This window comes from Salmo trutta, chromosome 2, assembly GCF_901001165.1.
Source record: "Salmo trutta chromosome 2, fSalTru1.1, whole genome shotgun sequence".
In the NCBI taxonomy this organism is placed as follows: Eukaryota; Metazoa; Chordata; class Actinopteri; order Salmoniformes; family Salmonidae; genus Salmo; species Salmo trutta.
This window is the reverse complement of record NC_042958.1, coordinates 31,585,167-31,610,902: the sequence shown is the minus strand read 5'-3', so window position 1 is coordinate 31,610,902 and position 25,736 is coordinate 31,585,167. Positions and strand designations below refer to the sequence as shown.

The 25,736-nt window shown below is 43.2% G+C and overlaps 1 pseudogene; it reads right to left on the bottom strand.

The window, feature by feature from the left end:
* Positions 1-25,736, bottom strand: part of LOC115162988 (succinate--hydroxymethylglutarate CoA-transferase-like) — a 77,228-nt pseudogene that overhangs the window by 39,236 nt on the left and 12,256 nt on the right.

The following is a 25,736-nucleotide window of genomic DNA, read 5'->3' as shown; positions in this document are numbered from 1 at the left end:
TTGAGTAATCCACTCATTCAACAGGCAGAGAAAGGAATCCAAAAAGCTTCCGCTAAACTTTGTTAAAACAAGTCAAAATACATTTCAATTTAATCCTCAGATACCCTGAAATGTAATTAAACTCTAATATTTCATACATCAATAGGAAAGCGATATTAGCAGGTGCGCCTCATCGAGCGTATCCCTGATGTAAAACTCAATATTCTTACTCGTTTGGGAAGAAACAAGCCTGAAACCTTGAACAAAGACTACTCTCACCCAGTGGAAGCCATAGGAATTGCATACTGGGAGCTGGTTGAATGTATTTCCCTAAAAGTTTCATTGGAAGAGCAAGGGATCAAAAAAAAAAATTCAGGATGGTTTTTCTTTGGATTTTCTCCTGCCATATATATTACTCTCCTACATTATTTTAACATTTCTACAAACTTCAGAGTGTCTTCTTTCCAACAGTACCAATTATATGCATATCCTGGCTTCAGGGCCTGAGCAACAGGCAGTTTACTTTGGGCACGTCAGTCAAACAGGAAGTGGAGAAAAATAGACCCTAGCCTGAAGAAGTTTTTAAATAAAGTCCACCTGTGTGCAATCTAAGTGTCACATGATCTGTCACATGATCTCAGTATATATACACCTGCTTTGAAAGGCCCCAGAGTCTGCAACACAACTAAGCAAGGCGCACCACCAAGCAGACCAATTAGCTCTCCAAACAGGTCAGGGACAAAGTTGTGGAGAAGTACAGAAGAACAGATGGGTTATTAAAAAATATCCCAAACTTTGAACATCCCACAGAGCACAATTTAAATCCATTATTAAAAAATGGAAAGAATATGGCACCACAACAAACCTGCCAAGAGAGGGCCACCCACCAACACTCACAGACCAGGCAAGAAGGGCATTAATAAGAGAGAGATTAAGAGACCAAAGATAACCATAAAGGAGCTGCAAAGCTCCACAGCGGAGATTGACGTATGTGTCCAGCCATACACTCCACAGAGCTGGGCTTTACGGAAGAGTGGCCAGGGAAAAAAAGCCATTGCTTATTAAAGAAAAAAATAAGCAAACATGTTTGGTTATCGCCAAAAGCCATCTGGGAGATTCCCCAAACCTATGGAAATGTACTCTGGTCAGAAGAGACTAAAATGTAGCTTTTTGGCCATCAAGGAAAACGCTATGTCTGACGCAAACCCAACACCTCTCATAACCCCGAGAACACCATCTCCACAGTGAAGCATGGTGGTGGCAACATCATGCTGTGGGTATGTTTTTCATCGGCAGGGACTGGGAAACTGATCAGAATTGAAGGAATGATAGATGGCGCTAAATACAGGGAAATTCTTGAGGTAAACCTGTTTCAGTCTTCCAGAGATTTGACACAGGGATGGGGGTTCACCCTCTAGTAGGACAATAACCCTAAGCATACTGCTAAAGCAACACTCAAGTGGTTTAAGGGGGAAAATGTAAATGTCCTGGAAAGGCCTTGTCAAAGCCCAGACCTCAATCCAATTGAGAATCTGTGGTATGACTTAGATTGCTGTACACCAGTGTAACCCATCCAACTTGAAAGAGCTGGAGCAGTTTTGCCTTGAATGGGTAAATATCCCAGTGGCTAGATGTGCCAAGCTTATAGAGACATACCCCAAGAGACTTGCAGCTGTAATTGCTGTTAAATGTGGCTCTACAAAGTATTGACTTGGGGGGGTGAATAGTTAAGCACCCTCAAGTTCTCTTTTTTGTCTTATTTCTTGTTTGTTTGACAATAAAAAAAAATGTACATCTTCAAAGTGGTAGGCATGTTGCTCACATCGGCTACCGAGAGCATTATATCACTGTCATCCAGAATAGCTAGTGCTCTCATGCATGCTTCAGTGTTGCAAGCCTCGAAGCGAGCATATAAGGCATTTAGCTCGTCTGGTAGGCTTGCGTCACTGGGCAGGTCGTGTCTGGATTTCCCTTTGTAGTCCGTAATAGTTTTCAAGCCCTACCACATCCGACGAGCGTCAGAGCCAGTGCAATAGGATTCAATTTTAATCCTGTATTGACACTTTCCTTGTTTGATGGTTCGTCTGAGGGCATAGCGGGATCTCTTACAAGCGTCCAGATTAGTGTCCCGCTCCATGAAAGTGGCAGCTCTAGCCTTTAGCTCGATGCGGATGTTGCCTGTAATCCATGGCTTCTGGTTGGGGTACGTACGGTCACTGTGGAACCACGTTGTCGATGCACTTATTGATGAAGCCGATGAATGAGGTGGTATACTCCTCAATGCCATTGGATGAATCCTGGAACATATTCCAGTCTGTGTTAGCAAAACAGCGTAGCATCCGCGTCATCTGACCACTTCTGTATTGAGCGAGTCACTAGTACTTCCTGCTTTAGTTTTTGCTTGTAAGCAGGAATCAGGAGGATAGTATTATGGTCAGATTTGCCAAATGGAGGGCGGGGAAGAGCTTTGTATGCATCTCTGTGTGTGGAGTAAAGGGGGTCTAGATTTTTTTTTCCCTCTGGTTGCACATGTGACATGCTGGTAAAAATTTGGTCAAACTGATTTAAGTTTGCCTGCATTAAAGTCCCCGGCCACTAGGAGCGCTGCTTCTGGGTGAGCATTTTCTTGTTTGCTTATGGCCTTACAGAGTTGAAAGAGTGCGGTCTTAGTGCCAGCATCAGTCTGTGGTGGTAAATAGACTGCTACGAATAATATAGATGAGAACTCTCTTGGTAGATAGTGTGGTCTACATCATAAGGTATTCTACCTCAGGCGAGCAATACCTTGAGACTTCTTTAATATTAGACATCGCGCTCCAGCTGTTATTGACAAAAAGACACACACCCCCACCCCTCGTCGTACCAGACAGCTTCTCTGTTCTGCCAGTGCATTGAAAATCCCTCCATCTTTATATTATCCGTGTTGTCGGTCAGCCACGACTCGGTAAAAATAAGATATTACAGTTCTTAATGTCCCGTTGGTAGGCTAATCGTAATCGTATGTCATCAATTGTATTTTCAAATGATTGCATGTTAGCAAGTAGAATTGATGGTAATGGCAGTTTACTTGCTTGCCTATGGATTCTCAAAAGGCAGCCCGATCTGCGTGCTCTTTTCCTCCATCTTTTCTTCACGCAAATGACAGGGATCTGGGGAGAGCAGTATATCTTTCTCGTCGGAATCGTTAAAGGAAAAAGTTTCTTCCAGTTCGTGATGAGTAATCCCAGTTCTGATTTCCAGAAGTTATTTTAGGTCATAAGAGACAGTATCAGCAAAATGATGCACAAAATATGTTACAAACAACACAAAAAAAACTAACAAAATACGGGCATGTAAAACGTCAGCACTCCTCTTCGGCGCCATCTAACAATGCTTATTGACACAAGACATTTCAATTTAAAACAATGTCTACAAACAAAGTTCCACTTTGACATTATGCAATATTGTGTGTAAATGATATAAAAATGATATTTTTATAAAGCAGAAATATTTTATAAAAGAATACTATACATTTTAATGACCTGTTACACAAATGAGGGATACTGCAGTTTTTATACCTTGGGTAGATCATACATTTGCTCTAGCATCTGATCGTTTCAAAGCTTTCCAACATACATTTATTAACATAATGTGATACGTGCCTTCCATGTTTATACCCCATCTCTTACCTCTGAGAAGTGTATATGTGGAAAACCTACCGTTGATGTAGAGATATAGGACTTAACAGTTTCTGGCCAAGTAATGTTTGGCACAGAACAAGGGCATCAGATCTGGTGTGATAAAGGGATGAATTAGGGTCGGTTCATATAAAGAGATTTGAAGGACCCCTTAAGTTTGTATTTTTGTTCAATCCATCTCTAATCAGCAGATAATATTTGTTGAGCTTTACTTTTCCCTTGACGTGCCACGATAAGACAATAGAAATGTTACACTAGAATGTTTCAGACGTTTGTGGGAGGAAAAGGGATCTTTCTTAAAGATGAAGGGATGTGGCTCCTGCACTCTTTCAGGAGGACATTTATTTGTGGAGCTTTAGTGAATCTCAAATGTCCTCTTTACCTCAAAGTGCAAGTGAGGCTGCTCGCATTAGAAGGATTGGGGTCCTTAAGTTCAGTGGGGCCTCCTGAGTTCAGGAACCATTGTCATCTAAATGTGTGTTGTAACGATGCCCTGAGGCAATGGCAAGCCAGTTGAATAATTAGTTCAATGACTGCCTGTCAGTTAGGCCTAAATTGAATCCAACCTTCTTGTGGAATTTTAAAAAAGAACCACGTTCTATTTAAACAAGGCCTGCGTGTTAGACACATTACTCTGCATGCCTTATCAATTTACCCAAGTGGGGCTTCATTGTCACATGGGTCCTATATTACGATGTAAGCGAAACGAAGAGCATGACATAAACCATTCTCCAAAAGCAACAGTGCCATCCCTACGATTAATACGCAGCCAAAGAGCCTAACATGATCCAGCTTTGAACTCGCCCTGTCTGAGGGAACATGGCAACATGATGTCAGGAGAGACGCAAGTGCCGGGCCGATATGTAAACGTGCCCGTTCTTCGCACTCCATTGATTTCAATGGAATTACGTTCTTGGCGCCGCAACTGTCTGGTCTCCGCTCTTAAAAGGAGACAGAATCACTATTGATGTCTCGTGTATGCAGCGTGTATTCAAGTCTCAGGCACTGTGGCGACTGGGTCTAATGGAGTGTGCTCCTAAAAGCAAAACCAAGTTCTGCTCAGCAACTATAAGAACAGAAAGCTTGTTGGCGCTAAAACACACAGTTGACCAATGGTTGGTCATGGCCAATTCTTACTGATTAGCTGCATAAGAGTTGACTGTGGGAAATAGGTCATTCATTTTCTATAAAAAATGAAATATTATGGATTTATTAACTACAACAACAACAAAAAACAATTCTTACAAAATATGGCATACACCATAATTTCATAACTTAAAAGTTTACCTGAAGGTTAAGAACAACCAACAGTTTGGCATATAGAAAGTGTTGAGGTCAGACTGATCTCTTAAACATCCAAGGAAATAAAGCAATGGGGTCAGATGGTAAACACTTATAAAAAGCATTTCTTACTCACGGAGAGATTATTTCTCTATGTTCTCAAGTATCACTTTTTTATTTGGTCTTGAGGATTGTATGGCTCAAATTATACGCTTAGTGGGAATGGATTCTTTCCACCATGAGAAACCGACAGTTCAATTGGAAACATTGTTGTCTTAGTTCTAAGAGGACATCCAGTACAATAACACCATACAAAAGTAAACCACTGATGTCAGAAATATTCATTGGGCTTGCGCTCTTGAACAGATTAACGTAAACATAGTTCATGCTATAGCTCCGAAAGCTAGCATTTTGGGACTGATCATTTAACACAGCGTTGTTTTGAGCACCTTCACATTTCCAGGGGAAAAGGATAAATTACAATTAAGGGACCGGATTCAAGTGGAAAGCAGGTTACAGTTGCTGTGGGTGGAAAGCAGGTTGCAGTCGATGTGAACACCTCCCCCTGTCCTGTGTCTCTGCAGCAGGGCTGCCATAATGGCCCCGTTGGTGTAGAGTCCTGTGGCCAGGTCAGTCATTACAACACCCGGCCTGACTGGGTCCCCATCCTGGACAACAAAGCAGGTAAAAAAAGAAGGAAACTTAAGACATTTTTGACAACTTCACCAACATCATTAACTGTTTATTTCAAGTCCAGCAATCATTAGTATAATTCAGAGTCAACTGTTCTGCCTGCGGCTACGGAACCCTGACCTGTTCACCGGACGTGCTTGTTGCACCCTCGACAACTACAATGATTATTATTATTTGACCATGCTGGTCATTTATGAACATTTTAACATCTTGACCATGTTCTGTTATAATATCCACCCGGCACAGCCAGAAGAGGACTGGCCACCCCTCATAGTCTGGTTCCTCTCTAGGTTTCTTCCTAGGTTTTTGGCCTTTCTAGGGAGTTTTTCCTAGGGAGTTTTTCCTAGCCACCGTGCCTCTTTCACATGCATTGCTTGCTGTTTGGGGTTTTAGGCTGGGTTTCTGTACAGCACTTTGAGATTTCAGCTGATATACGAAGGGCTATATGAATAAATTTGATTTGATTTGAAAATATGATATATTATATGCATTTAGCAGACACATTTATACAAAGAAACTTACAGTAGTGCATAAACATTTTCGTATGGGTGAACCCAGCGGGAATCAAACCCAAAACCCTCCTAACTGAGCCCCACAGGACCACACAGGTCCAATTAATGAGAGAACATAGACAATTCACATCCTTAGAAGATTTATTTGTGGTATTTATATGGATTACTTCGTGATTCAGAAATGAAAAGATGATTGTTTAACACATGGCTTGAGAAGTTTGATGTAGAAGGCCCTAATCATCAGTGTAATAATGAATTGTGATCTCATGTGTACATTTTGGCACAAACGCCGTATCTTCATTAACCTGTGAAAATGTGTATCTTGGGGAGAGAAAACATACTAACCTCAGGGCCAGTGATGTGCATCATGCCAGAGACAGCAGAGGCGATGGAGTCATACCCTGGTCGCTGGGATAGTGGCCGTGTGTGTGTGTGTGTGTGTGTGTGTGTGTGTGTGAGAATATAAGTCAGAAGCACACTAACATGTAATGGGGATATTCACTCTGTAGTCTCTGCACAAAACATTTCCGTCTCTATACCATGGTAACAGAAAATGTACTCCAACATGAGTAACACAAACCATCCAACCCCTCTGTACTATGCAATAGCAGCATGACATTAACCCACAAAACCATTGACCACAGCTGCAACTGTTGTGCATGTCAACACTGGGCCAATTGAATAATAACAAGTTACTTTTTGCTTACAAGGTCCCACCTCATGCAGAAAGAGTTATTTTAAGGAATAAATTGAAAACATATGTTCCATAACTCTGCACTAACTAACTAAAACAGAGAAAATGAATACTGGTTTGATTGAGCCCAAAATGAGGACATTGCAGCAGAAACTCAGAAGTGTTAACGTCTACTAAGCTATAGCCACTGCAGCCCAATCAAAATAAGCACTCCAGGGGGAAAAAAAATCTAACTATATTTCACATTTCAAATTAGCTTGGGTAACTTCAACACAACAAGAATGGAATTTTCCTAGAAACCTCAACACTTTCAGTACGGAGGGCCCTACTAATAGGGCACATGTTGACAATTACTTGCGTTCTCAGACGGCACTTAAAATCAGCTTTCATTTGCTGCAAAGAAATTAAACCCTAATGATAACATTTCAAACGTTTAATCCTTCTGTGGAGCGAGGACCCTCGTCCCTCTGTACCTCAAATATTCTAAAATCCTCCCTTGGTGCCTGAGTGCATCTGCTTTCCATTCCTGCTCAAAACTTCCATTCCACAAATTCTCTGGTAACTTTACGTGTTAAAGAAGGTTGTTTAGTTCCAAGTTAATAAGTCTTGGTGGTGTGCGTCTCTCCAATATGCCTTCCTTATACATCTAGAAGCAATACCAGACAGGTTCTTTAAAGCAGTGTGAAATCAAAACCACCTTCCCAGGCTGGTGTGTACAAATAGCCATACAGGCTCACTTTTTATCCTTCCTCACCTTGTGCGGAAACGGATTTAAAAACTCAGAAAGTTAAAAAAGTGGACTGTGGCTAACTGAAACAGAGTTTATTGGTCTCATGCACAGGATACAGGGTGTGAACAGTACAGTGACATGCTTACTTGCAAGCTCTCCTCACCAGTGCAATGCACATATACAGTATATTTATTTTTTGAGGATATCCAATTGGTAGTTACAGTCTTGTCCCAACTCCCATATGGTCTCAGGAGAGGTGACGGTCAAGAGCCATGCGTCTTCCGAAACACAACCCCGCCAAGCCTCACTGCTTCTTGACACAACGGTTGCTTAACCCGGAAGCCAGCCACACCAATGTGTCAGAGAAAACATCGTACACCTGGCTACCGTGTCAGCGTGCACTGCGCCTGGACCCCCACAGGAGTTGCTAGAGAGTGATGGGACAAGGACAACCCGGCCGGCCAAACCCTCCCCTAACCTGGACGACGCTGGGCCAATTGTGTGCCGCCCCGAGGGTCTCCCGGTCGCGACCAGCTGCGACACAGCCTGGGATCAAACCAGGCTCTGAGGTGATGCAGCTAGCACTGTGATGCAGTGCCTTAGACCGCTGCACCACTCGGGAGGCCGCAATACATTTGTAAAAAAAATACACAATCAGTAAAAAAGTAGAACTCAGTGTTGAATGAGCTGCAGATAATGACAACGACTGGATTATTCAACCCATGAGAATGATGGAGCCTTTAGAAAAGTGATCTATTTATGCCCCATCTGTTAAAATATTTCTAGGTGTGTGACTGCCAATATGCGCCCACCACTAGGATCTGAAAAATTGCTCCATGCATTATTGCTTAGTAAAAAACATGGGGTCAGAATAAAATGTCTACTCCAAATTACCTCAAGATCACTGAATTTGCCCGCAACTCCAAGGCAATTAACCAATAAGCAAATATAAATCACATCACATTCTTGTGAGGCCAACTGCACACAAATCAAGCAGCCTCATTACTTGAGCTAAAATGTCTTTCAAACTGTCACAGGCATATCAATGGTTTCCTTTCCCACTTGTTTGCAGCATAAAGCTAAAATAAATCTAAAATAGCGTTGGATTAAAGGTATATTTTCCTAGAAGTGTGTCCTGGAGCTTACCTTTCTTAATAGCTAGGTGGTCAGCTGAGACTAAAGATGAGGGAACTTAAAAAATGATGTAATTGAACCCCTGTATATGTCACACCCTGACCATAGAGATCCTTATTATTCTCTATGTTTGGTTAGGTCAGGGTGTGACTCAGGTGGGAAAATCTATGTTTTCTGTTTCTTTGTTTTTGGGCGAGTGTGGTTCCCAATCAGAGGCAGCTGTCTATCGTTGTCTCTGATGGGGAATCATACTTAGGCAGCCTGTTTTCCACCTGTGTTTGTGGGAGGGTATATTCTGTTTAGCGTCTATGCCTGACGGAACTGTTCACTTTCATTTTGTTACTTTTAGTTATTCTTGTTTGAGTGTTTCTTGTAATAAATTATCTTGAACACTTACCACGCTGCGCTTTGGCCCACTTCTCCTGCTAACGACGTGCGTTACAGAACCTTCCACCAAAAACGGACCAAGCAGCGTGGCCAGAATAGTTGGACATGGGAGGAGATCCTGGACGGCAAAGGGCCCAGGACGCAGATTGGTGAGTGTCGCCATCCAAGGGAGGAGATAAGAGGCAGCAAAGGAGGAACGGCAACGCTACGAGGAATTAGCACGGCAACACGGAAGCCCGAGAGGCAGCTCCTAAAAAAAATTGGGGGGGCGCAGACGGGGAGAATGGCAGAGTCAGGGTTGAGACCTGAGCCAACTCCCTGTGCTTACCGTGGGGAGCGTGTGACCAGTCAGGCACCGTGTTATGCGGTGATGCGCACCATATCTCCAGTGCGCATTCACAGCCCGGTGCACTCGTTGCCGGCTCCCCGCATTTGCCGGGCTAAAGTGAGCATTCAGCCAGGACGGATTGTGCCAGCCCTACGCTCCAGACCTCCAATGCGCCTCCACGGCCCAGTATATCCTGCGCCAGCTCTACACACTGTGTCGCCAGTGCGCCTTCACAGCCCAGTTCGTCCTGTGCCAGCGCCCCGCACTTGCCGGGCTAAAGTGAGCAACCAGCTACGACGGGTTGTGCCAGCCCTATGCTCCAGACCTCCAGTGCGCCTCCACGGCCCAATATATCCTGTGCCAGCTCGGCGCACCTGGTCTCCAGTGCGTCTCTCCAGCCTGGTACGCCCTGTGCCTGCTCCACGCACCCGGCCTCCAGTGCGTCTCCACAGTCCGGTGAGACCTGTTCCGGCTCCATGTACGAAGTCTCCAGCGACGGTCCACAGTCCAGAGCCTTCAGCGACGGTCCGCAGTCCGGAGCCTCCAGCGACGGTCGGTAGTCCGGAGCCTCTGGCGATGGTCAGCAGTCCGGAGCTCTGGCGACAGTCGGCAGTTCGGAGCCTCCGGCGATGATTTATGGTACGGTTCCTCCGGCAACGATCCAGGGTCCGGAGCCTCCAGTTGAGGGGGAGCTGCGTCCCGCACCGGAGCCTCCACCAAGAGGAGATGCCCACCCAGACCCTCCCCTATAGGTTCAGGTTTGCGGCCAGAGTCCGCACCTTTGGGGGGGGGTACTGTCACGCCCTGACCATAGAGATCCTTATTATTCTCTGTTTGGTTAGGTCAGGGTGGGACTCAGGTGGGGAAGTCTATGTTTTCTGTTTCTTTGTTGTTGGGCCGAGTGTGGTTCCCAATCAGAGGCAGCTGTCTATCATTGTCTGATTGGGAATCATACTTAGGCAGCATGTTTTCAACCTGTGTTTGTGGGAAGTTATTTTCTGTTTAGCGTCTATGCCTGACGGAACTGTTCGCTTTCGTTTTGTTACTTTTGGTTATTCTTGTTTGAGTGTTTCTTGTAATAAATTATCATGAACACTTACCACGCTGCGCTTTGGTCCACTTCTCCTGCTAATGACGAGCGTTACAGTATATGAATAAAAAGGTTGAAAAGGTTATTCTATAAATATCAGGACATAAAACAACTAAAATGGTTTATGAGGCAAAGACCACATGAAGCAAATCAAAGCACATTAGTTACAGATTCACACAAGGAAGCTGTCAAAATCCAGCAAAATCTCAGCATCAGCGTTGTAAATCTTTCCAATTTCACAGTAGTGTTTACCATCCACAATTTACTAAGGCCTCGTGGGCAATGCCTCTTGCATTTTAAAAGAAAGCAAGGTTGGGAATTTAGCAACCTAACTTTATTTAGACATGAGATGCCTCTCAAAACTTAAAAAGATGCACACCCTTGAAGAATTCGATTTTTTTTTTTTTTAAATCAGGCTGGTATTTATTTATTGAATTTATATATTCATATATACACAGGGTATTAATATTGAGACCCAGGTCTCTTTTTCAAGTGAGCCCTGTAAACAACATAACAAAATGCATATAAATAAAGAAAACCCTGTTAATTAATTGATTGATATTTTAGCATCACTGGTTTCTTCACTCTGGCGGTTGAAGAAACTAGGAATTCAGGTGTATACACAAGCATTTTCACTAGGGTGTTAGGCACCCTCTAGTGACCATTTATGAGAACTTTAGGCCTGTGCTTTGGACAGGGGTAGATAGCGTAGGCACCAGGAAAAAGTCAAGCGATGGCGTGGCCAATGTTCCCTCTAAAAAATGCGCGTGCGCCGCACACCTCACCCAGGAATGCCGCGTAGAAGAAATGCCATGCCCTGCAGAGACGCAAGAGATTGAACTTCATTGAGTTCGCCCCATTAGTTTGCACTATATAGCTCAATGTTTTTTCTGTGATCTAATCAACATTATATCAGCCCCTTTTCAATGCAACAAACCAAAACAAATCTAACTTTGCAGATTGAGTCTGATTTTGTTGTAGGCAGAGCCAGATCACAACAGAGTAGAATTCAATTTGCGGGTGCTGTCAACAAGCATTCTTTCAATCACCCGCGAGTGAACGCGCTTTTCAGATCAATTTAGATCAGAGCGCAGAGCAGGCACGTGTTCACATTTGTTGATATTCTTTGCTATAGTATGCGAGTTATTAGTACAGTTATAGATAAGTATAGGTCAGCTATTGCGAGTTACTGCTTCCTACAAGTGCACAGAATGTGTAAGCTACATTTCAAGCTGTCTTTGAAAAGCCAGTCAGGTAAAAAGCTTAGGTCTTAATTAAAGGGGCAATGTTGTATTTTGAGACAGACTTGAACATATAAATAAGCCAATAGTCAGACCGGTAGGCTACATTGTCGAATTCTCTGTATGGTAATAATAATTATTTATATTTTGTAAAGTGGTTTATTGCATCATACAATGCAATTCACTGTCACGCATTTCGCCCATTGTGTTACAATTATTAATTAACATCAAGCCCTTTATAATGTAAAAAACATTTTAAAAGTCTCATGTAATGTAGGCCTGCATTGAACACCACAAATAGGCTACATCATAGCAATCAAAAGCTACTATTTCCATGTGAAAATGTTATGGGATTTGCTCCATTGGTTTTGTTTGTAGGCCTACATTATGCTCAAATCGCCTATTGGCTACTGTCTAAAACTGTAAGTGTACAGCCTCAGTGTTCACTGTAAATGTACGCCGGAAGTTGCACACATTTCTCACATTGTTCAAGTTTCCGCTCACAAGACCTACAATTTGATCAGTGCCCCAACAAATTTGAGGGAACATTGGGCAAGAATAATTGATTTATTAGTAAATATAGCTCAAAAGAGGGGCTATAGAATGGGCATACAGTATATTTTATTATTGCAAGCCACAATTTGCTTTACATAGAAAATGGAAATGGCAGTTTCCTGAATTGAACATGGTTAGGATTATGTTGGAGATGTCATTGTTCATGGCAAGGTGGATAATGAGAGTTAACCATGAAGTCAAGAAAAACGGATCTGTTTTAATGCAAAGGCCCATGACAACATATAGTAATATCAAAGCAATATCAATAGCAATATCACATCAACACAGACAGGTATGCCAAGGTGACACGATATCACTTCACAGGAATCAGTGACGTGGGCTTTTGGACGGAGTGTGACACGATTACAGAATTTACAGCTTGCCAACACGTGAAACCAATCTCGGAGGGCCAGCGTGGGAACATGAGCCATCCATTACAGATCAGTGTGGCAACGGAGTAATTTTTGTATAAATCCCCACTTCCTTTACAAGTGAATAATGCAGACAGTAAACTGAAATGTGCCTTTTCACAAGTCCCGAAATTAACTGAAACATGGATGGAAAAGATTGACAACATGCATAGCCAAACAAAACTGTCTCAGTAAAATGGAGGAGAAATTGTCTCCCAGTCATTACATCTCCTTCATTAAAGATTTGCAAGCCATAAATGTCACGGTTGTCGTCTTCGTCTTCTGACGATAGTGCGAAATTGTCATCAGAAAAGGTAGACCAATACGCAGCAGGTATGCTCATTTTGACTTTTATTTAACTATCAAAAGAACACTCCAAAACAACAAAACACGAAAACGAACGAACAACAAAACAGTCTGGCAAAGCCTAGGCTCAACACAGCACAATCACCCACAAATCCCAAACACAAACACACCCTACTATATGAGACTCTCAATCAAAGGCAGATAGACAACACCTGCCTTCAACTGAGAGTCCCAACCCCAATTAACCAAACATAGACATACATTCACTAGACTCCCCATAGAAATACCTAAACATAAACCAACACCCGGAATTACTAAAACAAACACCCTTTTAACAAAACACACCACCCTGAACCACATAAAACAAATACCCTCTGTCACGCCCTGACCAAACTACAAAACAATTAACCTTATATACTGGCCAGGACGTGACAATAAAATACAGCTCTCCGCCACCATACACAGGTACTTTGACAGAGTTGGGGTCAATTTCCCTTACATACTTTAAATTCAGGGAGTGAAAATGGAATCCGAATCAAAACAAATTCACTTTACATTAAGTTCCCCCTATTACACATTAATAACTGTAGTAACATAGCATACATATGTATTACTATGTAATTACATCGTAATAGGATTGTAGCTGTACTGGTAGTTACACAACTGGAACAAGGACTGGGTTCGATCCGGGGCTGTGTTGCAGCCGGCCGCAACCGGGAGACTCATGAGGAGGCGCACAATTGGCTGAGCGTCATCCGGGTTAGGGGAGGGTTTGGCTGGCCAGAATGTCCTTGTCCCATTGCTTTCTTGTGGCGGATGCACGTTGACTTCAGTCACCGGTTGAATGTGTTTCTTCCGACACATTGGTGTGGCTGGCGTCGTTAAGCGAGCAGTGTGTCAAGAAGCAGTGCAGCTTGGCAGGGTCGTGTTTGGAGGACGTATGGCTCTCAACCTTGGTCTCTCCCGAGTCCGTACGGGAGTTGCAGCGATGGGACAAGACTGTAACTACTATCAATTGGATATCACAAAGTTGGGGATATCACAAAAAAATTTTTACAAATAAAAAAACGTGAAAGTCACCTGTAACTCAAACCAAGGTTCCACTACCATGTAATATCAGGGTTAATAACTAGAAATAAGGCCTGTCCTTAACTCCCAGTAATGTTCAATTAGTTTATTTCTGTGTTATAACCTGGCTAGGTAACACCATGGGCCAAGGTAGACACAGCAAAGTGACGTTGACACAAGCAGTACTGCAGATATTGAGATAGGCAAGTTGCAAGACTTCTCTCGCACACAGTATCTGAGCACATGCACAGGTTCGCTTCACACTGTCACAGTGTGGTAGCCACGGGACCAAAAGCCTTGTGCTTCACGCTTTTAGTACTTGCGAACATTGACCCACTATGCTGTTTACTTTCTGCATTAAACTTTACAGCTCATGTAAAGTGTTGATCCCATATTTCATGAGCTGTATGTTCCAAATGCACAAAAAGCTTTTTTCGCTCAAATTTTGTGAAATTTGTTTTCATCCCTGTTAATGAACATTTCACCTTTGCCAAGATAATCCATCCACCTGACAGGTGAGGCATATCAAGAAGCTGATTAAACAGCATGATAATTACAGAAGTGCACCTTGTGCTGGGGACAATAAAAGGCCTCTTTTCAATGTGCAGTTTTGTCAGACAACACAATGCCACAGATCTCTCAAGTTTTGAGGGAGCGTTCATTTGGCATGCTGACTGCATGAATGTCCACCAGACCTGTTGCCAGAAAATAATCTTCCTCCGATGTCTTTTTATAAATTTGGCAGTACGTCCAACTGGCCTCACAACTGCAGACCACATGTAACCACGCCAGCTAGGACCTCCATATCCGGCTTCTTTACCTGCGGGATCGTCTGAGGGGGGAGGGGTGTTGAAGAATATTTTTGTCTGTAATAAAGCCTTTCTGTGAGGAAAAACTCATTCTGATTGGCTGGGCTTGGCTCCCCAGTAGGTGAGTCTGGCTGCCAAGTGGGTGGGCCCCCTAGGCCTGTCTGCACCTCTGCTCAGTCACATGAAATCCATAGATTAGGGCCTAATTCATTTCTTTCAAATGACTGATTTCCTTGTTTGATCTGTACATTTTTCTTGAGCGGATGGTCAAGGGACCTGCACATAATTACAAATAATTTGTAGACTGAGAATTGACCACAAGAAGCCCAAACAGATATACAGTAATTTTGGAGTAAAACATAATCATTTTAAACATTACGTTTGTATACGATCACCCTCTATGGAAAGATGACTCTCAAAAACACAATGTTGTTCTCTGTTTTGCTGTATGACCCCCACAAGCATCACGGGACTTGTCTGAAGTCGGTTTGGTTTGAGTTATTAACATGGTAATTCACAGGTATTTTCTATTTATTAAGGATCCCCTTTAGCTGCTTCCAAGGCAGCAGCTACTCTTCCTGGGGTCCAGCAACATTAAGGCAGTTATATACAGTTAAAAATATTACATGACATTACATTCATAACACTTTTCACAACACATTGAGTGTGTTCCCTGAGGCAACTACTCTCTATTACATATCTACAATACAACATCCATGTGTACGTGTGTGTAGAGTGCTTGTCTTATCATGTGTATGTGTGTCTGTGCTTATGTGTATGTCTCTTCACAGTCCCCTCTGTTCCATAAGGTGTATTTTTATCTGTTTTTAAATCTGATTATACTGCTTGCATCAGTTACCTGATGTGGAATAGAGTTCCATCTAGTCATGGCTCTATGTAGTACTGTGCGCCTCCCATAGTCTGTTTTTGACTTGGGGATCGTGAAGAGACCATTGGTGACATGTCTTGTGGGGTATGCATGGGTGTCCGAGCTGTGTGCTAGTAGTTTAATTAAAACAGACACCTTGTTGCATTCAGCATGTCAACACTTCTTACAAAAACAAGTAGTGATGAAGTCAATCTCTTTACAGGCATATTATAAATGTTAGCTCTCCATGTACATTTAAGGGCCAGCCGTGCTGCCCTGTTCTGAGCCAATTGTAATTTTCCGAGGTCCCTCTGTGGCACCTGACCATACGACTAAACAGTAGTCCAAGTGTGACAGAACTAGAGCCTGTAGGACCTGCTTTGTTGATAGTGTTGATAGTGAAGGCAGAGCAGCACTTTAGTATGGACAGACTTCTCCCCATCTTAGCTACTGTTGTATCAACATGTTTTGACCATGACAGTTTACACTCCAGGGTTACTCCATGTAGTTTTTCACCTCAACTTGCTAAATTTCCACATTATTCATTTCAAGATTTAGTTGAGGTTTAGGGTTTAATGAATCATTTATCCCAAATACAATGCTTTTAGTATTTGAAATATTTAGGACCAACTTATTCCTTGCCCCCCATTCTGAAACTAACAGCAACTCTTTGTTAAGTGTTGCAGTGATTTCACTCGCTTTAGTAGCTGACGTGTATAGTGTTGAATCATCCGCATACATAGACAGACTGGCTTTACTCAAGGCCAGTGGCATGTCATTGGTAAAGTTTGAAAAAAGTAAAAATATTCCATTACCGTACTTCGAAGCATGTCAAACGCTGTTTAAAATCAATTTTTATGCTATTTTTCTCGTAAAAAAGCGATACTATTCCGACCGGGAGTCGTTGTTTTCATTCAAAGAGAGAGAAAGTAAACATGGTGTCGGCTCGTGCACGTGCCTCCAGTCTCATTGTCCTCAGATCGACCATTATCCAAATGCGCTAATGTTTTTCAGCCAGGGCCTGCAAAGCCACCATTCATCGTTCTGGCGCCTTCTGAGAGCCTATGGGAGCGTTAGAAAATGTCACGTTATGCCAGAGATCCCCTGTTTTGTTTAGAGATGATCAAGAAGGCCAATAAATAGTCAGAGAGAGCGCTTCCTGTTTGGAATCTTCTCAGGTTATGGCCTGCCAAATGAGTTCTGTTATACTCACAGACACCATTCAAACAGTTTTAGAAACTTTAGGGTGTTTTCTATCCAAATCAAACAATTATATGCATATTCTAGTTACTGGGCAGGAGTAGTAACCAGATTAAATCGGGTACGTTTTTTATCCGGCCGTGCAAATACTGCCCCCTATCCCCAACAGGATAATGTGCTTCTACTTGAGCGACTCCTTTGTTGCCTTGGCTGTGTATTTTGGGTCATTGTCATGCTGGAATACCCATCCATGACCCATTTTCAATGCCCAGGCTGAGGGAAGGAGGTTCTCACCCAAGATTTGACGGTACATGGCCCCGTCCATCGTCCCGTTGATGCGGTGAAGTTGTCCTGTCCCCTTAGCAGAAAAACACCCCCAAAGCATAATGTTTCCACCTCCATGTTTGACGGTGGAGATGGTGTTCTTGGGGTCATTGGCAGCATTCCTCCTCCTCCAAACACGGCGAGCTGAGTTGATGTCAAATAGCTCCATTTTGGTCTCATCTGACCACAACACTTTCACCAGTTGTCCTCTGAGTCATTCAGTGTTCATTGGCAAACTTCAGACGGGCATGTTTATGTATTCTTGAGCAGTGGGACATTGCGGGCGCTGCAGGATTTCAGTCCTTCACGGCGTAGTGTGTTACCAATTGTTTTCTTGGTGACTATGGTCCCAGCTGCCTTGGAATCATTGACAAGATCCTCCCGTGTAGTTCTGGGCTGATTCCTCACCATTCTCATGATCATTGCAACTCCATGAGTTGAGATCTTGCATAGAGCCCCAGGCCGAGGGATATTGACAGTTCTTTTGTGTTTCTTCCATTTGCGAATAATCTCACCAAATGTTGTCACCTTCTCACCAAGCTGCTTGGCGATGGTCTTGTAGCCCATTCCAGCCTTGTGTAGGTCTACAATCTTGTCACTGACATCCTTGGAGAGCTCTTTGGTCTTGGCCATGGTGGAGAGTTTGGAATCTGATTGATTTATTGCTTCTGTGGACAAGTGTTTTCACGGGCGTCGTTGAAGAGAGAAGGGGACCAAGGCGCAGCGGGTTGCGTGCTCATCATTATTTTATTTTAATTTAATTAAAATGAACACGAAAACAAGAAACAAAGAATGACAGACCGACAGTTTCACAGGCTATATTAACAGCAGTGCAAAATACAACTACCCACAATGAGACAGGTGAAAACAAGCTCCCTAAGTGTGACTCCCAATCAGGAACAACGATGTACAGCTGTTCCTGATTGAGAGCCACACCAGGCCAACAAAGAAATACAAAACCTAGAAAACCTAGAAACCCAAAACAAGAACATACACCAAAAACCCCGGAACACATTAATACACTACCCCTCTACATACACATAACCCCTGAACCATATAAAACAAATACCCTCTGCCACGTCCTGACCAAACTACCATAACCAATAACTCTTATACTGGTCAGGACGTGACAAGTGTCTTTTTTACAGGTAACAAGCTGTGGTTAGGAGCTCTCCCTTTAAGAGTGTGCTCCTAATCTCAGCTCATTACCTGTATAAAAGACAACTGGGAGACAGAAATCTTTCTGATTGAGAGAGGGTCAAATACTTATTTCCCTCATTAAAATGCAAATCAATTTATAACATTTTTGACATGCGTTTTTCTGGATATTTTTGTTGTTATTCTGTCTCTCACTGTTGAAATAAACCTACCATTAAAATTATAAACTGATCCTTTCTTTGTCAATGGGCAAACGTACAAAATCAGCAGGGGATCAAATACTTTTTTCCCCCACTGTACACACATATACACTACTGTTCAAAAGTTTGGGGTCGCTTAGAAATGTAAGTTTTTTTAAAGAAAAGCCCATTTTTGTCCATTAAAATAACATCTTATTCATCAGATATACAGTGTAGACATTTTTATTGTTGTAAATGCCTATTGTAGCTGGAAACTGCAGATTTTTATGGAACATCTACATAGGCGTACTGAGGCCCATTATCAGCAGCCATCACTCCTGTGTTCCAATGGCACGTTGTGTTAGCTAATCCAAGTTTATCATTTTAAAAGCCTAATTGATCATTATAAAACCCTTTTGCAATTATGTTAGCACAGCTGAAAACTGTTGTTCTAATTAAAGAAGCAATAAAACTGGCCTTCTTTAGACTAGTTGAGTATCTGGAGCATCAGCATTTGTGGGTTTGATTACAGGCTCAAAATGGCTAGAAAGAAAAAACTTTCTGCTGAAACTCGTCAATCTATTCTTGTTCTGAGAAATTAAGGCTATTACATGCGAGAAATTGCCAATAAACTTTAGATCTCATACAATGCTGTGTACTACTCCCTTCACAGAACAGTGCAAACTGGCTCTAACCAGAATAGAAAGAGGAGTGGGAGGCCCCGATGCACAACATAGCAAGAGGTCAAGTACATTTAGAGTGTCTAGTTTGAGAAACAGATGCCTCACAAGTCCTCAACTGGCAGCTTCATTAAATTGTATCCGCAAAACACTAGTCTCAACGTCAACAGTGAAGAGGCGATTCTGGGATGCTGGCCTTCTAGGCATCCTGGAGTCGCCTCTTCACTGATGACGTTAAGACTGGTGTTTTGCACAAATTATGGATCCGCCCCTTTTATTCAATTTTCGCCTAAAATGACATACCCAAATCTAACTGCCTGTAGCTCAGGCCCTGACGCAAGGATATACATTTTCTTGGTGCCATTTAAAAGGAAACACTTGGAAGTTTGTGGAAATGTGAAAGGAATGTAGGAGAATATAACACAATAGATCTGGTAAAAGATAATACAAAGAAAAAACATCAGTTGTTTTGTACGTTTTTTCTACCATCATCTTTGAAATGCAAGAGAAAGGCCATAAGGTATTATTCCAGCCCAGGTGCAATATAGATTTTGGCCACGAGATGGCAGTAGTGTATGTACAAAGTCTTAGACTGATCCAATGAACCATTGCATTTCTGTTCAAAATGTTGTATCAAGACTGCCCAAATGTGCCTCATTTGTTTGTTAACCTGTTATGGATAGGGGGCAGTATTTTCACGGCCGGATAAAAAACGTACCCGATTTAATCAGATTATTACTCCTGCCCAGAAACTAGAATATGCATATAATTATTAGCTTTGAATAGAAAACACTCCAAAGTTTCTACAACTGTTTGAATGGTGTCTGTGAGTATAACAAAACTCATTTGGCAGGCCAAAACCTGAGAAGATTCCAAACAGGAAGTGCCCTCTCTGACCATTTCTTGGCCTTCTACACACTCTTTATTGAAAACTGAGGATCTCTGCTGTAACGTGACACTTCCTACGGCTCCCATAGGCTCTCAGAAGGCGCAAAACGCTGAATGATGCCTTTGCAGGCCCAGGCTGAAAAACAGTAGCGCATTTGGATAGTGGTCGATCTGAGAACGATGAGACTGAGGCGCGTGCACGAGGCGACACCATGTTTTAATTTTTTCGTCTTTGAACAAAAACAGGGTTTCCCGGTCGGAATATTATCGCTTTCTTATGAGAAAATCGCATAAAAATTGATTTTAAACAGCGGTTGACATGCTTCGAAGTACGGTAATGGAATATTTAGAAATTTTTCGTCACGAAACGCGTCGAGCGCGTAACCCTTCGTCACCCTTCGGATAGTGTCTTGAACGCACAACAAAACGCCGCTATTTGGATATAACTATGGATTATTTGGAACCAAACCAACATTTGTTATTGAAGTAGAAGTCCCGGGAGTGCATTCTGACGAAGAACAGCAAAGGTAATCCAATTTTTCTAATAGTAAATCTGAGTTTGGTGAGGGTCAAACTTGGTGGGTGTCAAAATAGCTAGCCTGTGATGGCGAGCTATCTACTAAGAACATTGCAAAATGTGCTTTCACCGAAAAGCTATTTTAAAATCGGACACCTCGATTGCATAAAGGAGGTCTGTATCTATAATTCTTAAAATAATTGTTGTGTTTTTTGTGAACGTTTATCGTGAGTAATTTAGTAAATTCCCCGGAATTGTTCGGTGGGAATGCTAGTTCTGAACGTCACATGCTAATATAAAAAGCTGGTTTTTGATATAAATATGATTTGATTGAACAAGACATGCATGTATTGTATAATATAATGTCCTAGGCGTGTCATCTGATGAAGATCATCAAAGGTTAGTGCTGCATTTAGCTGTGGTTTTGTTTTTTGTGACATTATATGCTAGCTTGAAAAATGGGTGTCTGATTATTTCTGGCTGGGTACTCTGCTGACATAATCTAATGTTTTGCTTTCGCTGTAAAGCCTTTTTGAAATCGGACAGTGTCGTTAGATAAAGGAGAGTCTTGTCTTTAAAAAGGTGTAAAATAGTCATATGTTTGAAAAATGGAAGTTTTGGGATTTTTGAGGAATTTGTAATTTGCGCCATGCCTATCATTGGATATTGGAGCAGGTGTTCCGCTAGCGGAATGTCTAGATGTAAGAGGTTAACATTTCAGGTTCAAAATTGTGTACTCTCCTCAAACAATAGCATGGTATTCTTTCACTGTAATAGCTACTGTATATTGGACAGTGCAGTTAGATTAACAAGAATTTAAGCTTTCTGCCAATATCAGATATGTCTATGTCCTGGGAAATGTCTTGTTAGTTCAACCTCATGCTAATCGCATTAGCCTACGTTAGCTCAACCATCCCGTGGAAGGGACACCGATCCCGAAGAAGTTTTAAACTTACTGCACTATCAGAAGCCACCACTAGGGGGAATCCCATGCCTAGCAAAAAATGATTTCAAGTGCAAAATGACAGTCTTCGCTGTTGTACTGGACAAGAGTGCAATTTCAGGGTAATTTGACAAGTAGTCGATAGTCAGCAAATAGTCCTTACCATTGCAGTGAAACAAGTCAACTCCTACTTTCTCCCAGAATGAGGTGGGTACCATTCCCATAACCATGGGCTCCTTGGGCTGTCTATAATGGAATTTGAGACGTGTCACATTTTCCCACCATTTGCTCAACATCAGAATTTATATTCGGCCAATAAAGGGACTCTCTGGCCACTCTCTTACATTTCTCAGTTCCCAGATGTCCTTCATGCACTCTCTGTAGCATCTCCTTATGCATTGAAGTAGGTATCTGTTAGGCGGGGCGGAGTAGGTGAACACAAGTGCAGACTCAGACATGGACACAGTGATAAGGTAACTAAGGTATTTATTGAAAAGCGGGAGAGAGATGGGGTGCAGGCAAGGGGAAGCTCGAGCAGGTAGCAGGAAACCAGGAACTGAGGCTGAGGCAAGAGGAGTAGGGGCAGGGTAAGCAGGTCCGGAGCGGAATCCAAGGAAGCAGTAGAGCGGGGGTCCAGGGCAGGGAAGCAGGACTTGTGACAGGGACCAGAGTCAGAGCAGACGGAATGCGCAGAGGCTACGATCTGGCAGTGTGGAAGGGCAGGGCTGAGTATTTGTAGAGGTCTTGATTATAGAACAGGTTGCAACTACTCTGCCTCCAGCACACCTGTCTCCACTCACACAATCACATACACCCACACAGAGAGAGGGGGAGAGAGCACTGGGGGAGTGGAGGCAGGTTAGGGAGAAGTAGAGGGTGTGGCAGGAGCAGATGTAACAGTATCACCATTTTGTTGTTCTTCAACAGCACAACATTGACCACTGACAGCTCTGGACTTAGTGGGAAGTACGCATACAAGAGCCTTTTTGCCAGCCATTTTCCAGATGATGGATCACCTTGCAAAGAATAGGATCTGTTGTGGTCTCTTCAGCTATTCTCCTTAGTTGCTGTTCAGAAACAGGAAGTGACTCCATGACCATATCCACATCATCCATAAACTCCTGACTGAGGCTGATTTGGGCCACCACTGATGGAGCATTTGAGAGGGCATCTGCTAACACTAAATTTGACCCAGGCACATAGGTTAGAACAAAATCATAGCATTGCAACCTTATCATCATCCTTTGAAGATGAGGAGGCATGTCATTCAGTTTTTTTTAGAGAGATTGGAATAAGGGGTTTATGGTCTGTTTCTAGGATCACCTTTGGTGAGCCATAAATCGTCTCTCAATGCCTAGGTTTACCCCTACTGTAATCGCACCCTACCATACCCTTGTCTGTACACTATGCTCTGAATCTATCCTACCACGCCCAGAAATCTGCTTCTTTTATTCTCTGTTCCCAAACCACTAGACAACCAGTTCTCATAGCCTTTAGCGGTACCCTCATCCTACTCCTCCTCTGTTCCTCTGGTGATGTAGAGGTTAACCCAGGCCCTGTGTGTCCCCAGGCACTCTCATTTGTTGACTTCTGCACCCGTAAAAGACTTGGATTCATGCATGTTAACATCAGAAGCCTCCTCCCTAAGTTTGCTTTATTCACTGCTTTAGCACACTCTGCCAACCCTGATGTCCTAGCCGTGTCTGAATCCTGGCTTAGGAAGGCCACCAGAAATTCTGAAATTTCCATCCCCAATTACAACCTTTTCCATCAAGACAGAACTGCTAAAGGGGCTGGAATTGCAATCTACTGTAGAGATAGCCTGCACAGTTCTGTTATACTATCCAGGTCTCCGCCCAAACAGTTCGAGCTTCTACTTTTAAAGATCCATCTCTCCAGAAATAAGGCCCTCACTGTTGCCGCTTGTTATAGACCCCCCTCAGCTTCCAGCTGTGCCCTGGACACCATATGTGAATTGATTGCCCCCCATCTATCGTCAGAGTTCGTACTGCTAGGTGACCTAAATTGGGAGGGAGGGTTTGGCCGGCAGGGATATCCTTGTCTCATCGTGCACTAGCGACTCCTGTTGCGGGCTGGGCGCAGGGCACGCTGACCAGGTTGCCAGGTGTACGGTGTTTCCTCCGACACATTGGTGCGGCTGGCTTCCGGGTTGGATGTGCATTGTGTCAAGAAGCAGTGCGGCTTGGTTGGGTTGTGTTTCAGAGGACGCATGGCTCTCGACCTTTGCCTCTCCCGAGTCCGTACGGGAGTTGCAGTGATGAGACAAGACTGTAACTACTACCAATTGGATACCACGAAATTGGGGAGAAAAAAGGGGGTATAATTATTTTAAAAAATTATAAATTAAAAAGTGCTTTCCTCACCATCTCACCATCTCACGCCTTTCAAAAAATGTATAACTAAGAACAGGTATAGCCCTTGGTTCACTCCAGACCTGACTGCCCTTGACCAGCACAAAACACCCTGTGGCATACTGCACTAGCTTCGAATAGTCCCCGCGATATGCAACTTTTCAGTGAAGTCAGGAACCAATACACACAGTCAGTTAGGAAAGTGAAGGCTAGCTTTTTCAAACAGAAATTTGCATCCTGCAGCACTAATTCCAAAAAGTTTTGGGACACTGTAAAGTCCATGGAGAATAAGAGTACCTCCTCCCAGCTGCTCACTGCACTGAGACTAAGAAACACTGTCACCACTGATAAATCCACGATAATCGAGAATTTCAACAAGCATTTCTCTACGGCTGGCCATGCTTTCCACCTGGCTACCCCAACCCCAGCCAACAGCTCTGCACCCCCCGCAGCAACTGGCCCAAGCCCCCCCATTTCTCCTTCACCCAAATCCAGACAGCTGATATTCTGAAAGAGCTGCAAAATCTGGATCCCTACAAATCAGCTGGGCTAGACAATTTGGACCTCTCTTCCTAAAATTATCTGCCGCCATTGTTGCAAACCTTATTACTCGTCTATTCAACCTCTGTTTCGTATCGTCTGAGATTCCTAAAGATTGGAAAGCGGCCATGGTCATCCCCTTCTTCAAAAGTGAGACACTCTAGACCCAAACTGTTACAGACCTATATCCATCCTGCCCTGCCTTTCCAAAGTCTTTGAAAGCCAAGTGAACAAACAGATCACCGACCATTTCGAATCCCTCCGTACCTTCTCCGCTATGCAATCTGGTTTCCGAGCTGGTCACGGGTGCACCTCAGCCACGCTTAAGGTCCTAAACAATATCATAACCGCCATCGATAAAAGACAATGCTGTGCAGCCGTCGTCATCGACCTGGCCTAGGCTTTCGACTCTGTCAATGACTGTATTTTTATTGGCAGACTCAACAGCCTTGGTTTTTCTAATGACTGCCTCGCCTGGTTCACTAACTACTTCTCAGATAGAGTTCAGTGTGTCAAATTGGAGGGCCTGTTGTCCGGACCTGTGGGAGTCTCTATGGGGGTGCCACAGGGTTCAATTCTCCAGCCGACTCTTTTCTCTGTATATATCAATCAAGTCGCCAACATACCCTCGTAAAACTGACTATCCTACTGATCCTTGACTTCGGCGATGTCATTTACAAAATAGCCTCCAACACTCTACTCAGCAAATTGGATGCAGTCTATCGCAGTGCAATCCATTTTGTCACCAAAGCCCCATATACTACCCACCACTGTGGCCTGTATGCTCTCGTTGGCTGGTCCTCGCTACCCCTCGCCAAACCCACTGGCTCCAGGTCATCTATAAGTCTTTGCTAGGTAAAACTCTTTCTTGTCTCAGCTCACTGGTCAACATAGAAACACCCACGCACACCATCAGGTATATTTCACTGGTCATCCACAAAGCCAACACCTCTTTGGCCACCTTTCCTTCCAGTTCTCTGCTGCCAATGACTGGAACAAATTGCAAAAATCACTGAAGTTGGAGACTTATATCTCCCTCCTTAACTTTAAGCGTCAGCTGTCAGAGCAGCACACTGCCTCAGTGCTAACAGTATAACTCTGGTTCATATCCGCATGATTACTGCATACAATAGCTGTAGAATCAGCAGAGGCATTCAGGGCAGTTGGAGGGAC